Below are 24,543 nucleotides of genomic sequence, written 5' to 3' on the forward strand. Positions count from 1 at the left end.
GGGTACGCTTCTACCAGCTTTGCACACCTGGATTTGGGCAGTTTCTCCCATTCTTCCCTGCAGATTCTCTCAAACTCTGTCAGATTGGATTGGAATCTCCACAGATATTCTATAGGGTTCAATTCCGGGCTTTGCCTGGGCCACTCGAGGACATTCAGAGACTTGTTCCGAAGCCGTCCCAGCATTATCTTGGCTGTGTGCTTCAGATCATTGTCTCACTGAAAGGTGAATCTTCGCCCTAGTCCAAGGTTGTGTGTACTCTGAAGCAGGTTTTCTTCAAGGATCTCTCTGTATTTAGCTCCGTTCATCTTTCCCTCAATCCTGACTATTTTCCCAGTCCCTGCCGCTGAGAAGTATCCGCACATCATGATGCTGTCACCACCATGCTTCACCCTAGGGATGGTATTGGCCAAGTGATGAGCGGTACCTGGTTTTTACCAGACATGGAGTTCAGTTTTTGTCTCATCAGACCAGAGAATCTTTTTCCTTGTGCTCTTGGAGTCCTTTAGGTGCCATTTGGCAAAATCCATGTGGATTGTCATATGCCTTTTACTCAGGAGTGGCTTCCATCTAGCCACTCTACCATAGAGACCTGATTGATGTAGTGCTGCAGAGATGGTTGTCCTTCCGGCAGGTTCTCCCATCATTACACAGGAACTCTAAAGCTCTGTTAGAGTGGCCATTGGGTTCTTGGTCACCTCCCTGACCAAGGCCCTTCTTGCCAAATTCCCCATTTTTGCCGGACAGCCAGCTCTAGGAAGAGTCTTGGTGGTTCCAAACTTCTTCCATTTGACAATGATGGAGACCACTGTGCTCCTGGGAACCTTCAGTGCATTGACACAATCCTATCTCAGAGGTCTGCGGAGAGTTCCTTGGACTTCATGGCTTGGTTTTTACTCTGCCGTGCACTGTGAACTGTGTGCCCTTATAAAGACAGGTGTGTGCCTTTCTAAATCATGTCCAATCAAGTGAATTTTGCCACAGGTGGATTACAGTCAAGTTCTAGAGACATCTCAAAGATGATCAAAAGAAATAGGATGCATCTGAGCTCAATTGGGAGTGTCATAGTAAAGTGTCTGAATACTTTTGTAAATGGTTGGTTTCAGTTTTTAATTTTTTAAACTTGTTTTCACTTTGCCATTATGGGGTATTGTGTGTCGATTGATGACAAAAAAAAGAATCAATTCAATTCATTTTGAAATAAGTCTACAACACAACAAAGTGTGGAAAAAAATGGAGGGGTCTGAATACTTTCTGAAGGCATTGTAAGTAATAGAAAGAAATGAAAGTTTTTTTCAGTGTTTTTTATGGCACAAAAACAGTTAAATATGAGCAACTCCAAAATAAAAATGTGATTCTTCAAGAAGATGACATTCATTTAAATCTAATGTCTTAAATGATTATTTCACTCAGGTGTTTGCCAAGAAGGAATAGACAACATGCCTCAGGCTGAGCAAACAGAGTCATATATCAAATATTATTAGCATAGAAGAGACCGAAGTGTTGCATGTATTAGAGGCACTAAAGATAAAGAAATCTCCAGGGCCTAACGGTATTCTACCCATTGTACTTAAGGAACTGAAATTATTCATAGACCTTTAACAAACTCCTTCCAGCAGTCTTTCTAGAAAAAGGTGATACCCACTGAGCATTAGAAAATTGCTAATGTAGTACTGGTCTGTAAAAAGGGTGACAACTCAGCCAACAGGTTATTAACCAATACATTATTCTTTATTATATGCAAGGCAATAGAAACAATAGTTCTTACTAAAGCAGAGGATCATCTGTTTGGCCCTAAGATTCTAAGGGATAGTCAGCATGGATCTAGAAAAAAATGGGGCGGTGCGGTGGCTCTGTGACTAAGGATCTGCTCCTGTGGCTGGAAGGTTGCCGGTTCGTATCCTGCAGCTGGCAGAGGAATCCTGCTCCGTTAGGCCCCTGAGCAAGGCCCTTAATCCCAACTGCTCCAGGGGTGCTGTATAAATAGCTGGCTCTGACCCCAAGCTTCTCTCCCTGTCTGTGTGTCTCATGGAGAGCAGGTTGGGGTATCCTACTACAAGAAATTGTACAGGTATATGGCCAATAAAGTGATTTTATCTTAAAAGATCTTGCAAAAATTACTTGCTAGAGTTCTTTGAGCAAGCAAAAGCAGTAATGGATGCATACAGGTCTTAAGGTATGTTGTATTTAATATTTCTGAAGGGTTTTGGTAAAAATGAAAAAAATGTGTTTGGACTGTGAGTTGGTTAAGATATAGAAAAGACTGCAGATAAGGAATGAAAGCTCAAGTTGGATTAATGTAATTAATGGAGTACCTCTGGAATCTGTACTGCACTGTCCTTCCTAATTTACAGTATATCAACAATCGAGATAATACTATAATTAGATAATTCCTAAAGTTTGCATGCACATCATTTTTATATTCTTGACCCTATGAGAAAACAATAAACTCTTCTATATTGTACAATGTTTTTGTTTAGAATACTCTGGACCGTTTTAGTCATTAACATATTAACATGCAAAAAAGATATTGCTGCTCATTCCAGAGAAGAACAATACAATGCACAAAGTTCAATCTTTCTTTTCCAGTTTGGACAGAGAAGACTATGATGTGACCTAATTTATACATTCAAAATTCTAAAAGGCGTTTAAAGTGCCAGTTCAGAGTCACTGAAACATAAACCAAAGGACATAAATTGAACCTACTGTATGACATTGAAAACTGGAAACCATTTTTTTTACATATAAAGGTCTGTGTAAATATGGCTCAAGCTGCCCAGCTGTTGTTGAAGCCAATACCCTGGGTTCTTTAAAAAAAGACTGGATAAGATTTTTGGCAATCACCTAATGAAAAAATGTACTGAACTAGATGGGTGTCCCCTTCTTGTTTATAGGTGTTCTTATGTTTTTTTGAATTGCCTTTTTTGTAAAACTGTGAGTAAAGGCAACGTGCACATCTTTGTTTTGGCAGGATTAAGGTAAATAAGGCTAAGCTTTAAAGGTGGTTTTAGGATAATCTTGTCAATAGTTTGCTTTGGATCAATATTTAAAGCCCTGCTCTTTACATGAGTAAAGCTTTTAACTAGACCTTGGGGTTACATGTGAGTTAGACATGATTTTCTTTAAGAATTTATTTTGGACATTTTTGACTATATAAAGTACCTTTTGATGATCACTTTTAAGTTCTCTCAGTTGAAGCTGTGGTATCTTTGTTCTTTAAATAGATGCATCAATTTGTATGGCTTTAAATAGCCTGTGTGGAAATCTCTCTGGGATTTAGATTAATGTATCGTGTGCTTGTAGCCTGACTTTTTCAGCTACAATATAACAAGTGCCTCTTTGTGACATTGATCCACAAAATCCTAAATCAGTCCCCATCATTGACTTCAATTCAAATTTGAAAGGGTACTATAGATTCTAGCTGTGAGCAAAAGCAATAATCTGGAGATATATTAGTTAAAGGTTTTGATAAATATCTCAGTGTTCTTTGCTTTACTGACTAGTTAGGGCATGTAAGAAAAGACTAATTTAAAAGCCAATCAAACCTTTGATCCACCATCCAGTTTCAGGTTCCGCACTAAAGGAAGATTTTGGTTTATCAGGCATCTCTTAATGTTCTCGGAAACTATTTTCAATTACTGGTTATGGAATTTGCTTATACCAGCAATGTTTTAGATCTAGGTTTTCATGTATATATAGTGTATACCTTTTCACATTTGTGAAAGTATGAAGAAATTTCATACTCAACCTCATTGTAATGCAATTTTCAAATGACTAGCACTTTTTACGCCCAGTGCAGTCAACAAAGCAGCCTGAGCTGCCCATGGTGATTTAAATGTAAATCCATGGTCAGTTCAGGGTTGGGACTGGAATGTAAATTCCCAGGTATACAATAGTAGCTATGACACTCACCTCGCTAGTTGTTTACATTTAGAATTATCCATATCAAACGACAAATTCTGTAATTCAAAAGGCAAATTTAGAAAATCTACAATCTCTCCAGAGTTGCACACTTTGGGAAGAAAGGCTCTTACAATGGAAAGATTAGCCCCTTGTCTGTTGTTGTAGATTTATTTTGTATCCATTATTGAATGAACGTGTTGAGTAATATTTGTGTTGAATCCTCTGGTGGATATAAGTACCCTTGTATTGTTTTCTTGACTACATCTTCTGTGTTTTTTGTTAAGTGAAGTGCTCCAGGCAAAGGCTAGTGCACAAAGAACAAGGAGTGACCCCAACATCCTTTCCCATACCAAAAGAGACACCTATTGACCTCCTTAATTCATTTAATCTGCAAGCCCTGAAACTCACATACACACATTTTTCCTTTTAGGAATTTAAACAGTGGTCCCCAGAGGCTAACGGAAATGAACAGCTGGAATTCTTTTAGCTTGAGATAAAAGATAAAATACTTTGTCAAGTAGGCCTGCCACAGCTTAGTTTTAACAGGCAAGCAGTTTGTTTAATCAGCACATACAGGTTTAGAATGTGATACCTTTTTAGAGAGCTGGTGTATAAGTACTGGTAAATCCCTGGAACAAGGTTACTCAACAGATTACTTTACAGATTTCAGAAGCTGTAAATGTACTGCAAATTTAAACTAGGGCGTTTAGTTTAGTTTTCTAGTCTTCTAAACTGGCACAAAAATAATTCTGAAAGAGTGCTGTCTTGATATAATGCCAACCTGACTGCACTGCTAGGCCTCTGTTTTTGAAGATTGTAGTGCTACTGTATATACACTTTGCCTAATCTGGCACAACACTTGCTATATGGAAAAACTGGAGGGAAGGAACTTTGAATTTGGAGGATTGTAGAGTGGTGGAGGCATTAGATTTTTTAACCCATCTTGCTACCACCAACAAAATTAGCATGCTTTTGAAGAATATTAAGGTATTTCCCTAGTACTTTAAGAGCAGTTTGTCTACTGAGAGTTCAGCCCAACATATGAAATTTATAGCTGTGAAAATGTATTTCAACAAATCATCTTGTGTATTTGCATAATGTCTGCATTGTGATTTAACCTTGGTCTTTGTTCTTCTTTCACCACTGCTAAATATTCAGCAAAAATCAAATTGTCAGTAATGCAATAGTTCTATAGTTTCATATCTGACTAATCACCAAAGCATTTGGTCTCTTCTTTTTTCCAGTAATAAACTTTTAATATTTATTTTTCCTGCACATGTGGCATTGTTTAAAAAATCTTGCGTGATGAATTGGCAGAAGTTTTCTTAAGTTGTAATTTTTGGTGAATCCTTCTGTTGTTCCTTGGCAGTTTTGTCTAAACTCTTATTTTCAAATACAGTCTTAGATGAGGTGATCCAAATGGCCATTCATCCCTCCTCAAGGAGAATCTTTTTTACAACTGGACGAAAATCAGCCATGAAACCAGAGGTCTTTCTGTCAGGAAAAACGATTTTCTGCTTTAATATTTTTTAATGCTTATCTGCACCAACATGCATTCTTGATGAGTGAAGAGCATGGTAGCAAAACTATGGCACCTACAGACACAAGAAGCAGCTAAAATGTTTGATGAAAAGGCCGGAGTGCAGAACAGATGAAAATACTGTTTTCCACATAAGAAATTATTCATGCAAGTTAAAGCTTGGTACATTTTTGATGATGTTTCCAAAGGTTGGTTTCTCATTACATCCCCCTCCAACTGGTCCTAGAGATGTTCTAGAATCTTTGCTGAAAAATCTTCAGAAGGGAAAGTTCTGCTTCCTGCAGATTGCTGAAATACTGCACCCTTGCCCAACAACAAATGTAACTTTGTAACTTATTTTATCTGTAATGGCCTGGATGGTGCAATCAGTATAAGGTTTTATCATCTGTTCAGATGAAGTTTGCTTAGGTTTTCTTACTGAATGAAGACTTATCCTGTATGCTTATTTGTAGATTATTTAGCAGGGTATGTTTCTTTTGTATTTAGAGATTAAATATCAGATATAATATCGGATATAAATCTCGGATCACACTTTTAAAAACATATCTTCTTGTTATTGAGAGGGTCTCTGTGAACTTAACATTGTCCAGATGCTTTCTGTGGATGATGACGTACATACTGTATCTGCTACACTTTTCCCATACTATGGGCTGCAGCAGATGCCTGTGGTTGGTTATTAAACAATTTTTTATGGGGCTCATTTACCTTCTGAATATTTTCTACTGGTGTTATTTTAATTATTATAAATGTATTTTGGGTAATTTAATTATGTAATGAAATAATTTAAAAACTGTCTTGTTTTTACAATCCCTTTGTCTGTACTTGTGTGTCTCACTCAGTATCTCAAAAGGGACATTATATGCACAAGGTCAATTCTAGGGCTGGGTACTGCTCTGGAAAACGTACCACGGTATACTATAAACTATTTTTCTTGTTTATATATGGAGACTCTCTCATAGTTTGATTTTGTGATTAGTAAACATATTGAGTTGTATACAATATAAAGTAATGGAAATTATGAATTAGAAATAACACTGAACAGTGTAACAGAACAATTTAATGACATGCAGATTTGTATCAATCATTAAATGATTAAATCTTTTTTCACAAGGTATTGGAGGTTAATTTTTGCTTGGAAAGATAACAATGTAAAATTCAAAATATGACAGGTGCTTGTAAGTTGTAAAATTGTTTCTTTACAATGAGTAAAGTTGACATTCACATCCTTATGAAACATGTTTAGTATGTTCGATTGCCCTTGGCTATTTCATATAAAACTTCAAAGAATCCTCAATACCTGCTGAGACAAGACATTCTATATTGGCTTAAACAGCAACAGTAAGACGATCTTACTTGCAAAAAAGATCCAAAATTAAAAACATGATCAAGACTAGACTTCCTTCCCGACTAGAGTTACAGTAGAATCAGAAAAACTAGAAAAAACAGTACATGTTCAATAGGTCATTGGGAATGCCCGTATCGATGAAAGTTGAGGTAGTTCTGAACCAATCGGCTGTGATTATTTCCGCGATTTCCGGAACATGTTGCACATTTCTAAACTTACTAGCCAATGATATGCGGGAAATACCTTTAGTATGACTTTTTTTATTAATAATAATAATGCTGGATGAGGTGGGAGAACACATATAAAGGAATCTGAGACCATTCCTCCATACAAAATCTCTCCAGCTAATAATAATAATAATAATTGCCAATTACCAATGTGCAGCATCCAAACTCACCAGTGGGGAGGAGAGCAGAGTAATGAAGCCAATCCATAGATGGGGATCATTAGGAGGCCTTGATTGGTAAGGGCCAATGGGAAATTGGGATTGGGATTTTTAATGACCACAGAGAGTCAGGACCTCCGTTTTACGTCTCATCCGAAGGACAGCGCCTGTTTACAGTATAGTGTCCCCATCTCTATATTGGGGCATTAGGACCTACATGGACTGCAGGGTGAGTGCCCCACTAACACCTCTTCCAGCAGCAACCTTAGTTTTTCCCAGGAGGTTGACCAGGCTCACACCTGCTTAACTTCAGTGGGCTGCCAGTTGTGAGTTGCAGAGTGATATGGCTGCTGGCTAATTCACCCTTTTAAAGTCTGACATTTTTATCGCAGTCATTTTGTTCTTAGAAAGTGTACCGGTAGGGTCTAAAACGTACCACGGTACGTACCGCGTGACTGAAGATATATGTATACCGGTTTTACCGCGCACCTCTAGTCAATTCACAGAAAGGGTTGGTCTAATTATAGGTCATCTGCTTCGCTTCAGGTTTCCCACATGGCTTTGTATTCCTGCCACACATTGCTCTTGTGGCTGCTTACAAAACAATATGCAGTGGTTCTCCTATCGGTTTCTAAGAATTAAGTCCTTTTTAGTAAGTTTTTCTTTTCCATCTTGAAATAAATGTTTTTTTTTGTGGTTCACATTATATTGATCTCTTTAAAAAATTATGGTGATGTTTTTAAAGAGGTCATATCACAGAATAGGCTGATACTACAGATTTGTCTGTGACATATTAATACTTAAAGGTGTGAGGCGTAGCCCATCAAGGCCGTGCACACTGCACTTTAACAAGGGATTTATATGTTGATAGAAAGCTCCTTACTTTTTTAAGCAGATTACAGAGAGTTTGATAATCCAAAAATTCTTCAGCAAACATTAATTGATTTATTCTGACTGCTTTCTGTGGATAATCCACTGTATTTACTGCTGTTTCATGTCTGAGGTTTGCACAGGAGATCTCTTCATTGATGGTTAATTCATTTATATGGGAATAGTTCCTCTTATTATTCTTTCCTGCTCTTAAATCTGGTTAAAGGTTGCCAGTGCTGAGTTGGCTGGAGATTTTGACCCATTGTGTACTGTAGATACAGTAGATTATATTGTGTAACAAGATTTTCCAGTACAACACAGCTGGGGGTCATAATGTCTGTTTCCCCCCCAGAGGAATGTTCACGTGTAATCTGTAAAGATGTAAAAAGCCTTGACTAGAAATTAGACCTCTCAATGTATTTATTCTTATGCTAATCCATTAAAACGATAATGGATTGACCACCTATTGCTTTTTTTACAACTCTATTGTTATTTAAGCACAGGTATAGTGTAGTAAATCTTTTTAGAGCTAATGTATTTGTGGGTTTGTTTCGGTTGGCTGCTGTCATGTAGGCAGGACTTGCTGACATGTGAACACCTGCTGTGCACACTGGAGTCTTTACACCATATCAGCTGCTGAGATATTTTGGAAAGAATTGATCTTATCTGACAAAATGTATGTGTAGCTGCTCAGAGGCTGAATACAAAGCAGTTTCCCCTTTCTCCCTGTTGTATTCCTTATTTGCATATTTTCTGCCCAAATGGATAACCCATGTCTGTACTTATATACTCTCTAAGTCTGTTTTTGAGGGTTGGATTTCACTGGGTGACAGCAGACACATTTTTGTTGTTTGTTCCATTGCACAAGAAGTGAGGTCCCCAGTCTCATTCTCATGACTTCCTTCAGAAATTCTGTTTCACTTTGTGGTCAGCCTTCTTTCTCTTCTTCTTTAACAGTTGCGCAGCTGTGTGCTCAGAACCACTGTGACAAGGCCAAACCCCATCATTTCTGTGCATTGGTTTATTTTAGCTGAAGGTCTTATTTGCAAGTTTATTGATCAGTTTTATTGACCCATTCTAATGAATTTTTACAATTTTGTCTTAAGGGCTTATAATTAAACTAGCATTCAAAACTGTCCCAAGTATTTGATCTTACTTGAGATAACATTGAGATATTAATTCTGATTCTTGTCTTTTCCTAGTATGGGTCCTTCTGATATAAATTAAATGAGTAATCAGAATCAGTGTGAGATCCATTTTTTTTTCATGCTCTGATATTAAGGTGGTTTATAACTTTTCCTGTAAACCCTTAAAATTCCATATGCATTCTGTAGAGATTGTTACATGAGCTTTAAGTTATGTCATTTTGTCAGTCCTGCCCAGGTACAGGTTAAGACTAGCACGTAGGTGTTCTACATTTCAAGATTTATGCAAAAACAAGTTAAGTTCTTTCAGTTTATTATGCCATGATAGGACATGTATTATTTTCTTTTTCATGTTTCTGGAATAAGGACAACAAAGCTCCTTAAGAACCAAAGAGAATGCTGGAGATAAGACCACATTACATTGTCTTTTTATTTTGTAAATCCTATGACCGGAATTGCTCAGAGAACCCACCTCCTTTAGTGTGCTATGAGGTTCTAGAACTTCTAAGGGGGTATTTTGACCATTCCTCTAGACAGGATTTCTCTAGGTCCTTCAGACCCTTTGGTGTACATTTGCAAACTACCTTTTTGAGTTTCAATTACAAATGTTCAATTGGATTGAAGTTTGAAGATTGAGGTGGCCTCTCAAGAAAGTTTTTTGTGTAGTGAACAATTTCTTTGTGATTTTAAATCCATGCTTTGGATCTCTGTCATGCTTGAATGTTATTTTCTGAGCTTCCTGGCAGAGGTAACCAGGTATCTGGCCAAAATGTCTTGATATGTGTTGAAGTTCATGATTCCCTCTGATTTAATAAGGGCTTCAGGATCCACAGATGCAAAACCACAAGATAATAGATTCCCCTACCTATTTCACAGGAGGCCTGAGGCTTTTCTTAAAAGGAGCTTCTTCTTTTGTACGCCAAACTTAATGCTGATGAGCATGTCCACAAACCTAATTTACTGTATGTTTCATCTGAACAGTGTAAGCCTTCTTGAAGCTCAGTAATATATTCTAGTATCTCTTTTCTGGACTGATTTCAGAGCATCAATGTCTTTTTTTATATGGTTGTGATAAAATGTGTACAAACTATTCTAAATGAGGTTTCGCTAGGAGATTTTAGTAGTTTGTTTTTGCTATCTGCATCTGTTTACATTTATGCTCTCCTACATCTACATCCATTATTCAAAGAGTTCTGCAGTGTTTGCTAACCCCTTTATTATGAGATAATCTCTTAATTGACCAGCAGATTGGTACAGTGGCTGCAGTAATGTGGACACCGTACCAACCCCTAATGGTAAAGCGGGAACCGAGTTTTTGGATGAAGCTTGCATTTTTCCGATCCTACACCCTTCATCAATGGTCACAAGTGGGGCTGTGACCGGGGCTTTGTAGGGCTACTGGGCATAATCTTTGTGACAGGGTCCAGAGCTTGAAAATCTGGGAGGACCTTGGAGTAGAGAAGCTGCTCCTCTGGGTCGAGAGGGCATCTGAATAGAATGTCCCCTGGGTGCCTCACACTGGAGATATACAGTACTAAGCATGGCACATGGGGAAATGGCCCCAGGGCAGACCCAGGACATACTGGAGGGATTATATCTCTTGGCTGGTTTGGAAAAGCCTGGAAATTCCCAAGGAGGAGATGGAGACTGTTGCTGGGAAAGGGGAGTCTGGTCTGACCTGCTCAGCCTGTTACCTGTTACTCAGGAGTAAGTGGTTAGAAAATGGATGGGTGAATCATCTGTAACCTAGGGGATCTCTAGGACCTGGTTTTTGCTTTAGCATATTTTAGGATGTGTTTTCAGTTTTTTCAGCTGTCAAGAAGGTCTATGGGACTAATAATTTTCACCCTTTTTTCTATTCCTGGGTTTCAGAGTGATTATCTCCAATGTAATAATAGCAATAATTTTTAAGAAAAAACATGCTGAATAGAAGTATTTTTCAAGACTTATTTCTCACATGAACATGACTACAAGCATTCACTTTTTCATAACATTCCAAGGTTCTTTTTTTTTAGTGGTAATATACCTGTTTCTACATACAACAGGCATAATCAGTGACACTTAACTAATTTGGTATTATACAGAGAGGCTTTTGATTCCAGTATTAATTTGTTATGTTTTTAAGGCCTCTGATAATATATCTGAGTGAGCAATGGCAGTAAGACTAGCTCTTGTTCCAGCATAAAGTTGCATTACGTAAACAGTAAAATTTTAAAAACATAGCAGTTGACATTACAATACAGCATTGAATCGTATAGTTTGTGTCTGGAGCCTTTAAATTTACTATTCAAGCTGACACATTTTTAAAATATTAAATAATGTTATTAGGTTAAGGCTGTGTCCCATGAAACACAAAGGGTTATGTTTTCAGCAGGTTAGAAAAAGTAGAAAGTCATTAATTCCAGTTTTAATGGTCTCCATTGGATCATAATACAATAATTTTATGAATTTTGGAAAGTTTTTAGCTTCTGTATAGGAAACTCTTTATTTAATGCATTCATCCATACAATTTTATTTCTAAATCATTGTAGTTTCTTTCTCCTTTTTAATCTGTCATTATGAACAATATTGTAACATCACAGTTTGGATTCTATCAGGCTAGCTGATACCTTTTGTCCACGGTGACTCGACATTAAATTTTATTACTAAATTATAAAACATCAACCTCAGAATTGCAATAACTAAAGTTTTATTATAATGTAGCAGTTGCCATTGAGGCTGGTAGCCCCTGTCTGTACCAGAGGGGAAATGAGGGCAGTAGGGGGCGAAGCTGCTAGTTTCTCTTGTAAGCTTGGGGGTCTTAAACTCAGAGCAGAGGAACGTTTGCAACAGAATTCCTCTGGACTTTAAACAATTCAACCTGCTCTTCAATTCTCAGTCCATCCAAGTTGAGCACCCCATCGAAATAGTTAAGGGCAATAAAGTTGTTTTTCTACTGATGTTTGTTATTTTTTACAATAATCTGGTTACAATATGTATGTTGTTTAAAGCAATGAATTATAAAGCAATACAATTTACAATAAATATTGAGTTATGAGTAAATATAGCATGAGCTTCAGCACTAGTAATAAATATCAAATGAAAGATGTAGGCATTTCGATCTCCCATAGTGGAAGAGTGAAGCACCACTGCAACTTTGACGAAGTTTACACATTTTAAGCAGAGATGGGTTATACAGTAGGTGTGTTTCAAGTAGGCACCAGACAACAGGTAAACGTTATGTCCAGTTAGGAGTAGAGCAGGAAAGATGAATCCCTTTCCGTTTTCCTCTCAACTAATATTTTCTGTTTTGCTTCAGCCATACTAGAGGAAAAGGCATACATTTTCAGACATAGACATTTCAGTAGATGATTGAATTGACCTTTGACCCTTTTCTCTGTGTCATTTCCAGCCAGCACACAACACCATGGCTTTTCCGTATTAAAATTATACTGTACAGTTATTTATATTGTAACGCAACGGGGGCTCAGGCGGGCGCCCTTGCCGCATCAGGTCGGCCCCACACCGTCCGGGGCTCGAACCCGGGACTTCCGCGTCTCTCTGCAGCGACCTAGCCCCGTAAGCTAAAGAGAGATCTCTAAAGTCCCGGGTTCGAGCCCCGGACGGTGTGGGGCCGACCTGATGCGGCAAGGGCGCCCGCCTGAGCCCCCGTTGCGTTACAATATATTTGACTGATTTTTTGAATAGGAATTAGTGACATCAGTAATTCCATTATTGAGTTCTGTGATTAGACTTGAGCTGACAATCTTGCTGTTTGATGTCACAGGACACCTCCGTGGAATAATTTCCCTGTAACTTAACAAAGCCTGTCTGTTATTCTGTATGTGATAAACAGACACAGCTGTCTTTGAATGGATTATGATTATGATGGTTGATGGGAAAATGTGATTAGAACAGTTATAGATAAGAAAAATATTCTTTCCCTCATGTGTTCATTTTACAAGATTAAGTGAATTGCATTGTGTTTTCCCCAGCTCCTTTTCAGGCTTCCACAGAATTATTATTTTTATATCTATTGTTTTCAGCAGCTCTGTAGTCCACTATTGTTTATGGAAAGAACTGTGGCTCAACACATCACTCTTCTGTGAGTTAATAGTGGGCTGGTTGTCAGGGCAACAGGAGAAGACAGTTTCCATATGGATGGCAGAGTTGCTATGGAAACAAAGTTTATTTTCTTTTCATAATTTTAGGCTGATGAATCTGTATTATTTTTACAGCAAGACTTCTTGTGTTGTTTTTCTTCTCATAGAAAAAATATGGAGCTTTGGGATGTTTAAATTCCAAAAATCTTCTCTCCCCCTCTAGGAAAATTTGGCAGAGGAAATCGAGTAGTGGAAATGACTGGAAAACATTCTGTTCAGTGCAGTGCAGAGATCAGAACTCAGAGCTCAGTTTAGCCTTTAACAGAATTAACCTCCTGGCATGCTTCCAGTAACCCAGGTTCAGAAATCACTTTCCCAAACAATCGTTTCATATGTTTACTTCAAGTGTGTCTTTACTAGCATATATTTTGGGATTAGTGTTTAAGAACAGATTTGTTAACAGGTTAATTGATTAATGCAGATACAAATGCATATTCTAAACTTGTCAGTAGCATACATAAAACAAAACTGCCATGACAGTTATTTCCTTTTTTTAGGTTTATATTGCCACACACTTAAAAAACAGCTTAGGTTTTTTTTGTGTATCCATTTCCTTCAGTAGTTACATAATAATGTGGTCATATGAAGAGCTCAGAATTCTCAATATGGAAGTTCAAAAGGGAGTTCAGTAACATTTTTGCTGTTTTCTTTGTTCTTTGACAGCACAGTAGGGAAGTAGATCACAAAAGACATATGTATGTTTTACTGCACTAGTCCTTTACATGAAGGCTAACCCAATGTCATTAAAAGTTGTCTGCTTTTTAATGATGTACTGTATACAGTACCTCTGTTTGCTTTAGTAGTTCCTCGTTAGAACTTCTGTTTAATGAAGTTCTTTAAAATGGAATCTTGCTCACTACTTTGGTATGAGGGCAGCATGTTTGTGGTATGAGTGTATTTGGTGTAGTCACATATTTTATAGTCTGTTGAGTAAGGTAGTTTCCGTGTAGAGTGCACTATCATGGTGAATTGTAAACAAACATTAAGTCAGAGCTACTTTTTGCTTTTTCAGTGTTGTGAGACATTTTACAAGGTGCAGATATTACTCTGATATCTACGCACGCAGAGATGTTACATTTAAGATGTTCACCATAAATGTAAGCATGAAGTTTAAGTTTAGATTAAGTTTTCAACCAGCAAATCAGCTACAGATAAACTCCATACAATACATACTGTACATTTTACTGTCCAAAGATTCCTTCCTCCTAAGCAGTGGGTCTGGAATCAGCAACTGGCACGTGGGTTGCAGTTTAGATTTTATATGAGGTTTAGTCTACTACTTGTGTAATCAAACTATTTGGTTTACAAGCTACTGTATACATCTGGTAACTTGAATAAGGTGCTGCAGTAACTCTACTGAGTTTCATAAATTGCTTTGCACATTTAAATAAAGTCTTTCTTTATTAACAAGGAATCTATTGGAGCTAGTCTAATATAACTAGCACTTGCCAACTGGTAAAGCGGTAAAGTGTATGATGTCCTGTAGTGATAGAATTGTAATGCCACAAATTAAGATGTCTCTCCTTAGATTACTGTGAAATAAGATCAACTGTGTAAGATCAAAGTTTATGCTGAAATCGACATTGGTTAGCTGACGAAAGAGCCTACACATTCGCAAAAAATCAGCAGCTGTGTCTCATCTGCCATTCCCACCACCGTTGCAGCTTAAATGCTGGGCAGTTTCATAGTCTTGGATCCACACCACAAAGACAGAAGTTATATTTTTAGATTTTAAAATTACAGATTTTAAAATGAGCCATCTTTTTGTGTTTTGTTAAATAAGACCTCAATATGTTCACTTAATAGTAGTAGTTATGTAGAAGTCTGGTTTGTCTTGCTCTATTTATTATAATGAACCAGTCTAATGGATTGTCTTTTCTGGACACCATTCCAGTTAGAGGCTCTCAAACTGCCATGCAGTTTCCTAATAAAAGCAAGAAGCAAAGAAATCTCCATCAATATCTGCATCAAGCAGTTTGCATTTTTTGAAACATATTAATAACAACTGCTAAATAATCTATATGTTTTTCTTTATCAGGATGTTTTTTTCCTAAAATAAGTATCTCTTCTCTTCAGTATGGACTTACAAAGACCTAATATTCACTGGTAAAGATAACTACTTTGTGATGATTTTTAAATAAGTTTTCTTTTTTTATTAAACTATTGAAAATGTGGAATGTGTTCTTAGTAGTGAAATCGGTAAAATGCATTATTATTAGAATATCAAACAGTTTTTTGAACTACTGTTTTTTATTCATATTTTTTATAGTTTAGTTTATAAATGTATATAATAATATGTTATTATTACTAGTACACTGTTAGGATTGAAGCTGTACACTTCTTCTCTGACTTTAAAAGGATACAATATTTTTTGGTCTGTTTTTTCTCAGCTTTTCTTGGCTGATGTCCATTTGAAAGCAGCTGGCTCCGGTTTATGGTGCTGCCATTATAACGCATGTTTTTTTTTTAAAAAAAACTGATATTGTTAGGTTTACCTGCCCGTTTAAGCAGAATTTCAACAGTATGAAAGTGAAAGTTTTCAATTTTTCTTCATTGAGGTATTCTGTGAGAAAGTGCAGATTTAGGTTGTACACAATTTGACCCTGTTGCCATTTTTTGCCATATTTAATTGGGATTGGGAAGGCTTGTCTCAAGATACAAAGATTTTCTGTCCTAAGGGTATATATTTTGACTTGTATTTGTGTGTAGTCACCAGTTAGTTGCTAAATTGTTGTTTCATTTAGCACACATATTATATGTGTGGATGTGTATATACATTACTTTTTTCTTAAATCCTGCGTCTTTAAAAATCTGTAATTAAGCAGTTGTACAGTACTGTATCAGTCACCAATTCAGGGATCAGCCTATATGCAAGGCCCTAAAAATATAAATGACTTTTATAATCAGTTTTAATAACATATTAATTAAATGCATTTTACCAGTGTGTAAGGAAATTGATAGTATCGCAAAAGAAAATGCTTATTTCCTCCCCCTTTCTCTCTGTCAAAGTAAACATTAGTACAGTATATATACAGTAGTCCATCTTGGTCACCTGATCCCTTCATCCACCCATTCATTGCCAGAAAGCTGCCTGGCAGCTGAGGGCATGGCAGACCGTCAGTCTTACTCCTGGGAGTGGTTCTGCACATTGTTTGGAACAATTCTTTCGCAATCACTTGTCCTTTGCTTTTGGCAGAACTCATTGAGATTCATTTTGTTGTGATTCTGATGACAAAAAGACAGTCTTAGTTTCTCTTTTCTCGTTTTTAAGCTTTAGTGAATTGAGTTTTTGAACAATTTAAAAATTACCCTTATTTAACAATTAAGCAAAATAACACCTGTGTGGACATTATCTTCAATGATGTAACTAAAACTGAAAATTAGTTTTCTGTCATGAATAATGGGTACAACAACATTCTTTACATCTGAACTCTGACAAGACTATGGTTATGCTGATTGGCTTTAACTATCACTCCACGACTGACAATTTTAATTTGACTGTTGGTCTTAGAATCAGTCTAGGTAGTTTATTCAGGTCCGGAGTAGTGGAATGTGAGTCTTGCATATGAGGCTCATGCTCACAATGTTGATTGTGTAACTTTGCTTTTGTTTTTGTAACTCTGATGCAGAGAAGCTGCATGTGTTTTTACCTTCTTTTGTGCTTTTCACACTTGATTATTGTAATGCTGTACATTGCTGGTGTATCAAAAAGTGTAATTAATAACTTGCATGATCTTCAGAACTCAGGTGTTCATACTGTATCTTAAATAAAACAAAAATGCATGAGCTGATCTCTCCTGTTTGTCAGGTGGGTAGCTGCGTCAGCATGCGTAGGCTGCAAAGGAAGAAGTAATAGGTTTATTCCATGCTGAAAAGAGAAGAAAGAAAACGCAACATTCCATGGCCGAAACACTGTATTTTCTTTCTTCTCTCCTGTATGTTTTCCTTATACCAGCTTCCTGTGGATTTAAAATGAAAATTTAAAATGCTACCACTCAGTTATATTGGTTTGAATGGTTGACTTCATCAGTGATCTGTCATCTCCCTGTACACCTTTACACTGTTTCCAGTAATGGGACTGTCTTAATTGGATTTTGCTTTTGTCTGTTTTATTGTAAAGCATCTAAAGAATCTATATATAAAAACAATAATAATATCAGATGATGTTAGCAAGATAAGAAAATCAAATTTTGTAATGCAATCAGTGTTGCACTATAAAGCACTGAGTCTTTCCTAACACTTTACCTTACTCAGAAATACCTACATGAAATACCAGTTGATTCCTGTTAGTTGTCTAAATTGTTTTATGTCCAAGATAAGATCAGAAATCTGATGTTAAGCGTGGAGGTGTGACATACCTGCTATCTGCAAAAGTGTTCATTAATTCTTTAATAAATTAATGATGAAGTGGAGACTAGATTTCAACTTGAGGCTTGTTTGGTTTTTAGTTTGGCATAAGACTTTGATATATTTGTACTTGGAATGAGACGGATGAGGAAGGTAGTGAATAGGATGTTGAACTGTTTAATTTGTTAGGAAATTCATTTGCATGCCTTTTCACGCTAGGGAAGACTATTTGGAATAGCCACAGCCCCTGAGCTCAGCATGTTTACATTCATTTGCATCCAGGTGTTTGTACAGTAGGAGGAACTGGATGCTTTTTGTATTGTAACTGTTAGAACTCACATCTGGTTTAAAGTAAATAATGGTGTTAGTTTGAGTAATGGTGTGAGTTTGCTTGTAAGGTTATCCTGGGCAAACTGCATCCCTTAATCTCTGTTTGAATTTGCACATCATGCATGTGTCTGATGAAACATTTTACTGCCTTTGGATTAAGCAACGAGTCTTAACTGTTTATAGCTGCATTTGTTAAGCACAGAAAAATATAAAAAGAAAACATTTGGTTTAGGGTCACTGTGCATTCCAGTGCCATATTGGTTTGAACCCCTCTCTTCCCATTGACCTGATCGTGACCACGTTCAGGTCATGTGAGAACAGAGTTAACATAGCTTGCAGGATCTTATTCTGATTTACTCCTTCATTTCTGGCCTGCTATGCCACATACAAACAGTTATAAAATGTTCAATTACAGTTACAATTATATGCCTGCATGGGACCATCACTAGTGTGGTAACTACAACTAATTTGAAACCTCCTTAAAATTGTATCTGGTAGCTTCCAATTTTATGAGCCATCACTCATAAACACGGAGAAGAACAACACAGTGTGATATTATAAATGCTTTTGGATGTGGGAAATTCAGTTATGTTACTTTTGTCACATTTTTGCTACAATGCTACGCAACAGGATTTGTTAGTCCCTTAGTCCCTTACATTGTGTTTTTAATATATAGTTATATTAGGTACCTGTAAGACTTCAGCAGGAAACACAAAAGGAAAACTGTAGTGTTAGGGATAGGGAAATACAGATTTTGCAGAATGTGGTCTTTGGTACAAAGAATCTTATTTGTTTTATAGAAACTATATATCATTTTAAATCCATCCGTTTATTCTGTAACTGTTTACAGGGTTGCGGAAGAACTGGAGCCTTTCCTTGCAAGCAGTGGGTGCAAGGCAGTTAATACCCTGGATGGGACGCCAGTCCATTGCAGCGAAAACACACACTCACACTAGGGCCAGCTTTCCCTATAGACAGTTTACCTATCAGTATGTCTTTGGACTATAGGAGGAAACCAGAGCACCCTAAGGGAATCTAACCAAACGCCAGGGAGAACCACATGAAGTAATCAGAAATGATTAATATGATGATAATTAGTTATCATCCAATCTCGAATACAAAGCTCTAATGTGCTTTGTTTACCTCTTCCTCTTTTCTCAAAAACGTGTGCATGTTTTGTTATATTCCCAGACAAGAGAGGAATTTATTGTAAAAAAACCCCGGGAGATTTGCATAGTTATAAACAATTCTATATTTCTACCTTCCGCAGGTTGACTAATCTCTGATTTCTTATTACTTTTCTAATACTAAGAGCTCAGGAATGATTACAAACAAGTGAAGACCATTTGGCCTTTTTAGCTCATACTGTATATTGTAAAACGTTTCTCTTCTGTTCCATACTTGTCTTGAGCTCCAACATAGGAGGACGCAAGAGTGCCTTTTTTAATTATTATATAATTATAATATAATTAAATAAAATATTGTTTAAAAAAAACGAGACAACCCTGACAAACTGATTCCGAAGCCTTTAAAAGGGTAAAAAAAACACTTTAAAATAAAATGAAAGATGGTTTGGGCATGTGTCCAATACCAACTGTGCTGAACTGTGCTGCCTCTCTGCCGCTGGACAGGATTGGAGTGTAAGTGTTTGAATGATCTAAAATCAATTCTGTGATAAAGCTGGTAGGTGCTGGTATTGCTTAATGAATGTACAATAACACACAGACTGCCTCTGGTGTTGGAGATGTATTGTAAAGACCACAGAAAGTGGCCATAACATTTTGTATTGCTAGGTCAGATAACATCTATCAAGCTGCATGATCATGTTACATTGCGTACAGATCATGAGTTTTAAAAGTTTTTTAAAATATTTGAGGTTTTTTGTGTTTTTCAGAATTATATATACTGACTCGTATCATAAACGTTCTGCTAAAATCCTAACATTAGCATTGAAAAAAGTAGGAAAACTAGTAGAAAATCACAAGTCAATGAGACAGGAGTTTCAATCTGTTTATCAATCTATTTCAGCAAAGTTCCCTGGTTTTATAGTAAATTCCTTTCTGATCCAGGAATATAATAAAACATGTACATTTTGTGACCTCTGCTACCTGAGAGAAATCGGAGAGAGAAAGAGCTTCCATCCCAGGAAGGGTTAGCCTGTTGCATTTCTACAATTTGTGACATTTGCCTTTCAATGTGTCCAGGGACTATGACTTTGTTTTGGATTCATTTAATTTCTGATTATCAGCATTTGCTTAGCCAGATTCTCATACTTCACCTGCATTTCTCATTGGGAACACAGTCCCTATGGTTTGAGGTGATGGCCTGAGACCTGCTTCAGTTTTCAGATTTCAAGATTGTTGGTCAGCCAGTGCCAAAGAAGATGGATAACACTTATTCCCCTTCCTGTTACTTAAAAGAAACTTGCATATAAACAGACTTAAATTATAAAATGAGAAGTTGTATTTCACTTCTCAAAACAGACAAATAGACAACATTTCTTCAGAAAATCTTCCTATCCACTGAGGTTTCCATTAGAAAATGATTAAACTCTGAGATGGAATCATGCTCTGCAATTTTTGAACTATGCCAGGTCAAACGTTTTTCATATTAAACACTTACATGTTTTTTTGGTTAGATGGCATATCCAACTTTTAGGTGCTCAAAGCATTTGGAGTGACCTCTACAGTGGAGTACTGCTCTCTAAATGCCAGTATTGTGAAAGAATGCACAACAGCCCTTCAAAACCCACAGCCTCTCTGCCAGAATCGGAAAGCCATTTGGTACCCCTGCATTCTCTCCAGCTCCGTGTTTAAATATTTTATGGAGTGGGAGGTCGGCAGCAGCTGTCTTGCTCAGCACTGTAAATATGGAGAGGTTTCTAACCTGATCAATAATTCAGCTGCCCCTTTCATCTCAAATGAATTCATATTGATTTAGCTGTTGAAGAGCTACATGCCTGTAATTTCCGTCCCTTTGAGCGCTCATGGGAGAGGCCAGGAATGGCACCCTGTAATATTGTTATTGGATTAATTGCAACAGGGCCTGAGGAAGGAAGAGATTACTTTCCCCAAGATAGATTTTCTAATGGCAAATACTAAAGTATTTTTCAGGTCTTTGCTGAATTTCTTTTGTATTTCTGTGTTCTGCAGAAAATGACAGGAATTTCTTTGGTCTCAATGACTTGCCTTGGAAGTGATTTTGTTAGTTCTTTTAATGTTGATATTCGTATTTTGGCAGAAAGTGTATGGTTTTGTGTAATGAATAAAAATGTTGCCTGCTGTGTTACTGAGATGACATGCAATACTGGACCTACATAGTCACTTTAGTTTCTTCAAATAAGTTTTGAAAGTGTGACATTGTTATCTTCTGTCATGTCATCATTTTTAAACTTTGTTTCAAAGTAGGTGGTGAGGTTTGGACTTCAGTGTGACTATGAATACTAGAAATTAGGAAAATTGAGATGAGTCACCATATTTAAAACAAATACTTCAGTCTATATGCAAAATATTGTTGATTATTGATCAGCTACATTTCAGGTACTGTTTTACAGCAGGAAATGCAGCTTTTTTGTTACAATAAAATTCAGTATCCTTTGTTTTATTCTATTTATATTTGCATTGGAGATCCTAGCACACATTTCTTAGTAAAATAATTTAGTGCCTGGCAATTTATCTCAGTTTTGTATAATTTTCCTGGATGTAAGCAATCCCATGACATTGTGACTTGAGCTGAGTTTCTTGGCTGATAATACATTCCTCTCCAAGGCAAGAAATGTATTCCTAACCTTATATTGTTATTAGTGAAACAGCCGTAGAAAAATCTCATTCATTTCCTCAGTTTTTCTTTTGCATGTGCTGCTTCTCACTGCATTGCAAAAGGGTTTAATTTTTAAGACATGACTCCCATCTTTGAAAAGAAGCATTTTAATGTGGAATTTTTAAAAACTAAATCTGTAACACTTTTTATATGTTGGAAGATTTATAGAATGCCAGCAGGTCTTTTCAAATAAATGATATGCCATTAGTGTTTTCCATTTTAAGAACCATAAATATTTTATAGGCCTTTTTTAAAAGAAGTGTATTCAGCACTTCATTCTCTTCCTTTATACCCAGACTTTACCACAGCGATTCCTCACATTGGCTTGGGAGCCGACTGTCCTTGTGCACTTCTTCTTCCACTGGGAATGCAGAATGCAGATAGCAAGGGTTCAACATCATTAAGAGGAAAGATGCAGGCACATTGATCCTGGAAGCGCTTGTTACTTCTGACCCCCTCCTCCGCCACCTCTGGAGGAGCCTCAGTGCCACAGAGCACTTGCAGAATGATGAACTGGTTTTAGGCTGGTGACCCCACTCTCTCTGGAGGCTTTGGAAGCCCCTAATTATTTTTTTTCCAGATTTAGTATGTTAATTTAAACAAAACAACTGACCCAAATATGAACTTAGGAGTAAATTCTCAGAAATGCTTAACAAACTAAACCAAGGTATTGCGTTTCTGAAAGCACTGTGTTGAATGATGAAATAGAGAGCACCTCGGTTGTATTTGCAGGTGCCTGGAGTGTGTTAATTTCCTTGGAAAACATTACTCTTGCGGCTTTCCCTTTGTTGTGTATACTTTCTTGCAGTTATTTTGAGGCTTGTTAGTGGATAAAACTGTTTACAATGACAGAAAGGCAGACTCTTCTTTGTTTTGGTAACAGGGTCAGCCAGGGGACTTGAAGTTTGCCTACTTGCGGAGTCACATCACAAGGGATCTGAGAATAGCTGCGCTCTACAGTGCCTTTGGCCCCCTGAGTGTTGTGGAAGTCAGGGCTCTCACAGCTTTCAAGGAGTCTGGGGTGCAGAGATCCCCCAGTTCCCATGTTCCTATGCTCTTTTCTTTTGTCAGCTAATTATCAGGAGAGAATCAAGGAGCCATTCTTGTGAATTCTTGCGAATGGCTATCATGACAGAAGAAGTGCTGCTTCACAGCAATTTACATGTTGTTTCTACATGCAGCTTTAATGGAGTGTTAGATAAAACATAGCGTTTTCTGCACCACTGTGAAATTCTGTCTGGGTGTACAGCTAAAGAGAGACACATTGACAGAAAAGAAGCACTTGATGTTTAGATCTCAGAATTCTCTTTTTTTCCCTTCTGTGGATAGTAATAACATTTGAGGAAAACAAATGCTGGTGCAAACTGAAAAGCGATTCTGTTTGTTTTGATGCCCTTGTAAGAGGTTTCTTACTAAATTCCGAACCTAGTCAGGTCTTTTATATTCACACTTGGGCACCATTAAGTATTCGCGTTGAGACCATAGGAAGAAATCCTAAATAGCCAAGCGTTTGTTATTATAATTATTATATAATTTTCTTGCATTACAGTATATTTATTTTAACTCTGATACACTGAAAGGACCTGACAGGACCTGACCTAACAGGTTCTTTTAAAGAGTAGACAAACGGTTTTATAATTTTTATATCACCTGATTATAGGTAACTAAATGCTTTCTACAAAAGAAGATGCTCAGCTTTTCCTGGATAGGATTTCTATTCAGCAGCTACTGGATTCCCTGAGGTCTGTCTCATGCCAGATCTTAGTGGACTGAAACATGAAACGCCAGTCACTGTTTTTATCTTTCTTTTTTAAAGAATCCATTCCAATATATGGCCACCTTTCTGTGGTGAGCAATTGCGTATTGCTTCAACCTGTAATTGAATACTGTAATAGAAAAAGAAGATACACTACAAGATGTAAATTGAGTTACAAGATTAAGAAACTAATGACCGTGAATTATGTTCACACTATTTGGTCTTGATTGACATAGAAACTGTGTGTCTGGCTTGTCCACTGAAAACAAGTTGGTCTACTCAAGATGACATATTAGGTGGAACTGAGAGGTTGTGTGGAGAACAAAAATGCAGCCCTCACCAGGAAATTGCAAAACCTGATGTTTTCCATCAAAACACGTCCTTCTGTCACCTTGAAATTTAGTTTGTAACTGAATATGTTTGTGAAAAAAATCACTTCTTTTACTAAACATTTTATCATGATTCCGATAAGAAAACAAATTTGACTGGTTTTGATGTGTATTTTATAAAATACAGAGAAACTTTTCTTAACAATGTCTTAACATGGTTTATATCAATTTTGTCTCTCTGGTTTTGCATCATAGTCTGTGATTTTGAGATGGGCTTGGTAAACTACAGAGATAAAGATGGGTTTGTTTATTTGGCCTCTCTCATGTGACTGTTTTACATCACACTTTAATTTGTGTTTCATTAGGTTGCCTACTGGTGAGTGTGGAGAGGTTTTGGGAAGATAGATGGTTAATCTGCAAGCTGTGGTACAGAATGTATGTCTGAAAGTGTGTGTTGTGGTAAGTGGCCTGGGAATTGGTAATTAACATGGTAGAAGTGTATTTCCTGCCAGGAAGCAGAGATTGTTTGTTCCAGGAAGATGGACATCAGGCATGTGTGGGACTGTAATCACTGGAGGTTTTTAGACTTTTGCTTCTTGTATTTTCTGTTCAACAGAGATTGGGGATGGAAG

The 24,543-nt window shown here is 37.0% G+C and overlaps 1 protein-coding gene and 1 pseudogene across 2 annotated transcripts in view; one reads left to right on the forward strand and one right to left on the reverse strand.

Annotated features, from left to right (window-relative positions):
* Positions 1-24,543, forward strand: part of camk1b (calcium/calmodulin dependent protein kinase Ib) — an 87,712-nt gene that overhangs the window by 23,539 nt on the left and 39,630 nt on the right. The gene's annotated exons all lie outside the window — the stretch shown is intronic.
* On the reverse strand, positions 316-22,871 carry LOC148835163 (uncharacterized; annotated as a pseudogene).

The sequence above is a fragment of the Atractosteus spatula genome, chromosome 5 (genome assembly GCF_055471065.1).
Source record: "Atractosteus spatula isolate fAtrSpa1 chromosome 5, fAtrSpa1.hap1, whole genome shotgun sequence".
Lineage (NCBI taxonomy): Eukaryota > Metazoa > Chordata > Actinopteri > Semionotiformes > Lepisosteidae > Atractosteus > Atractosteus spatula.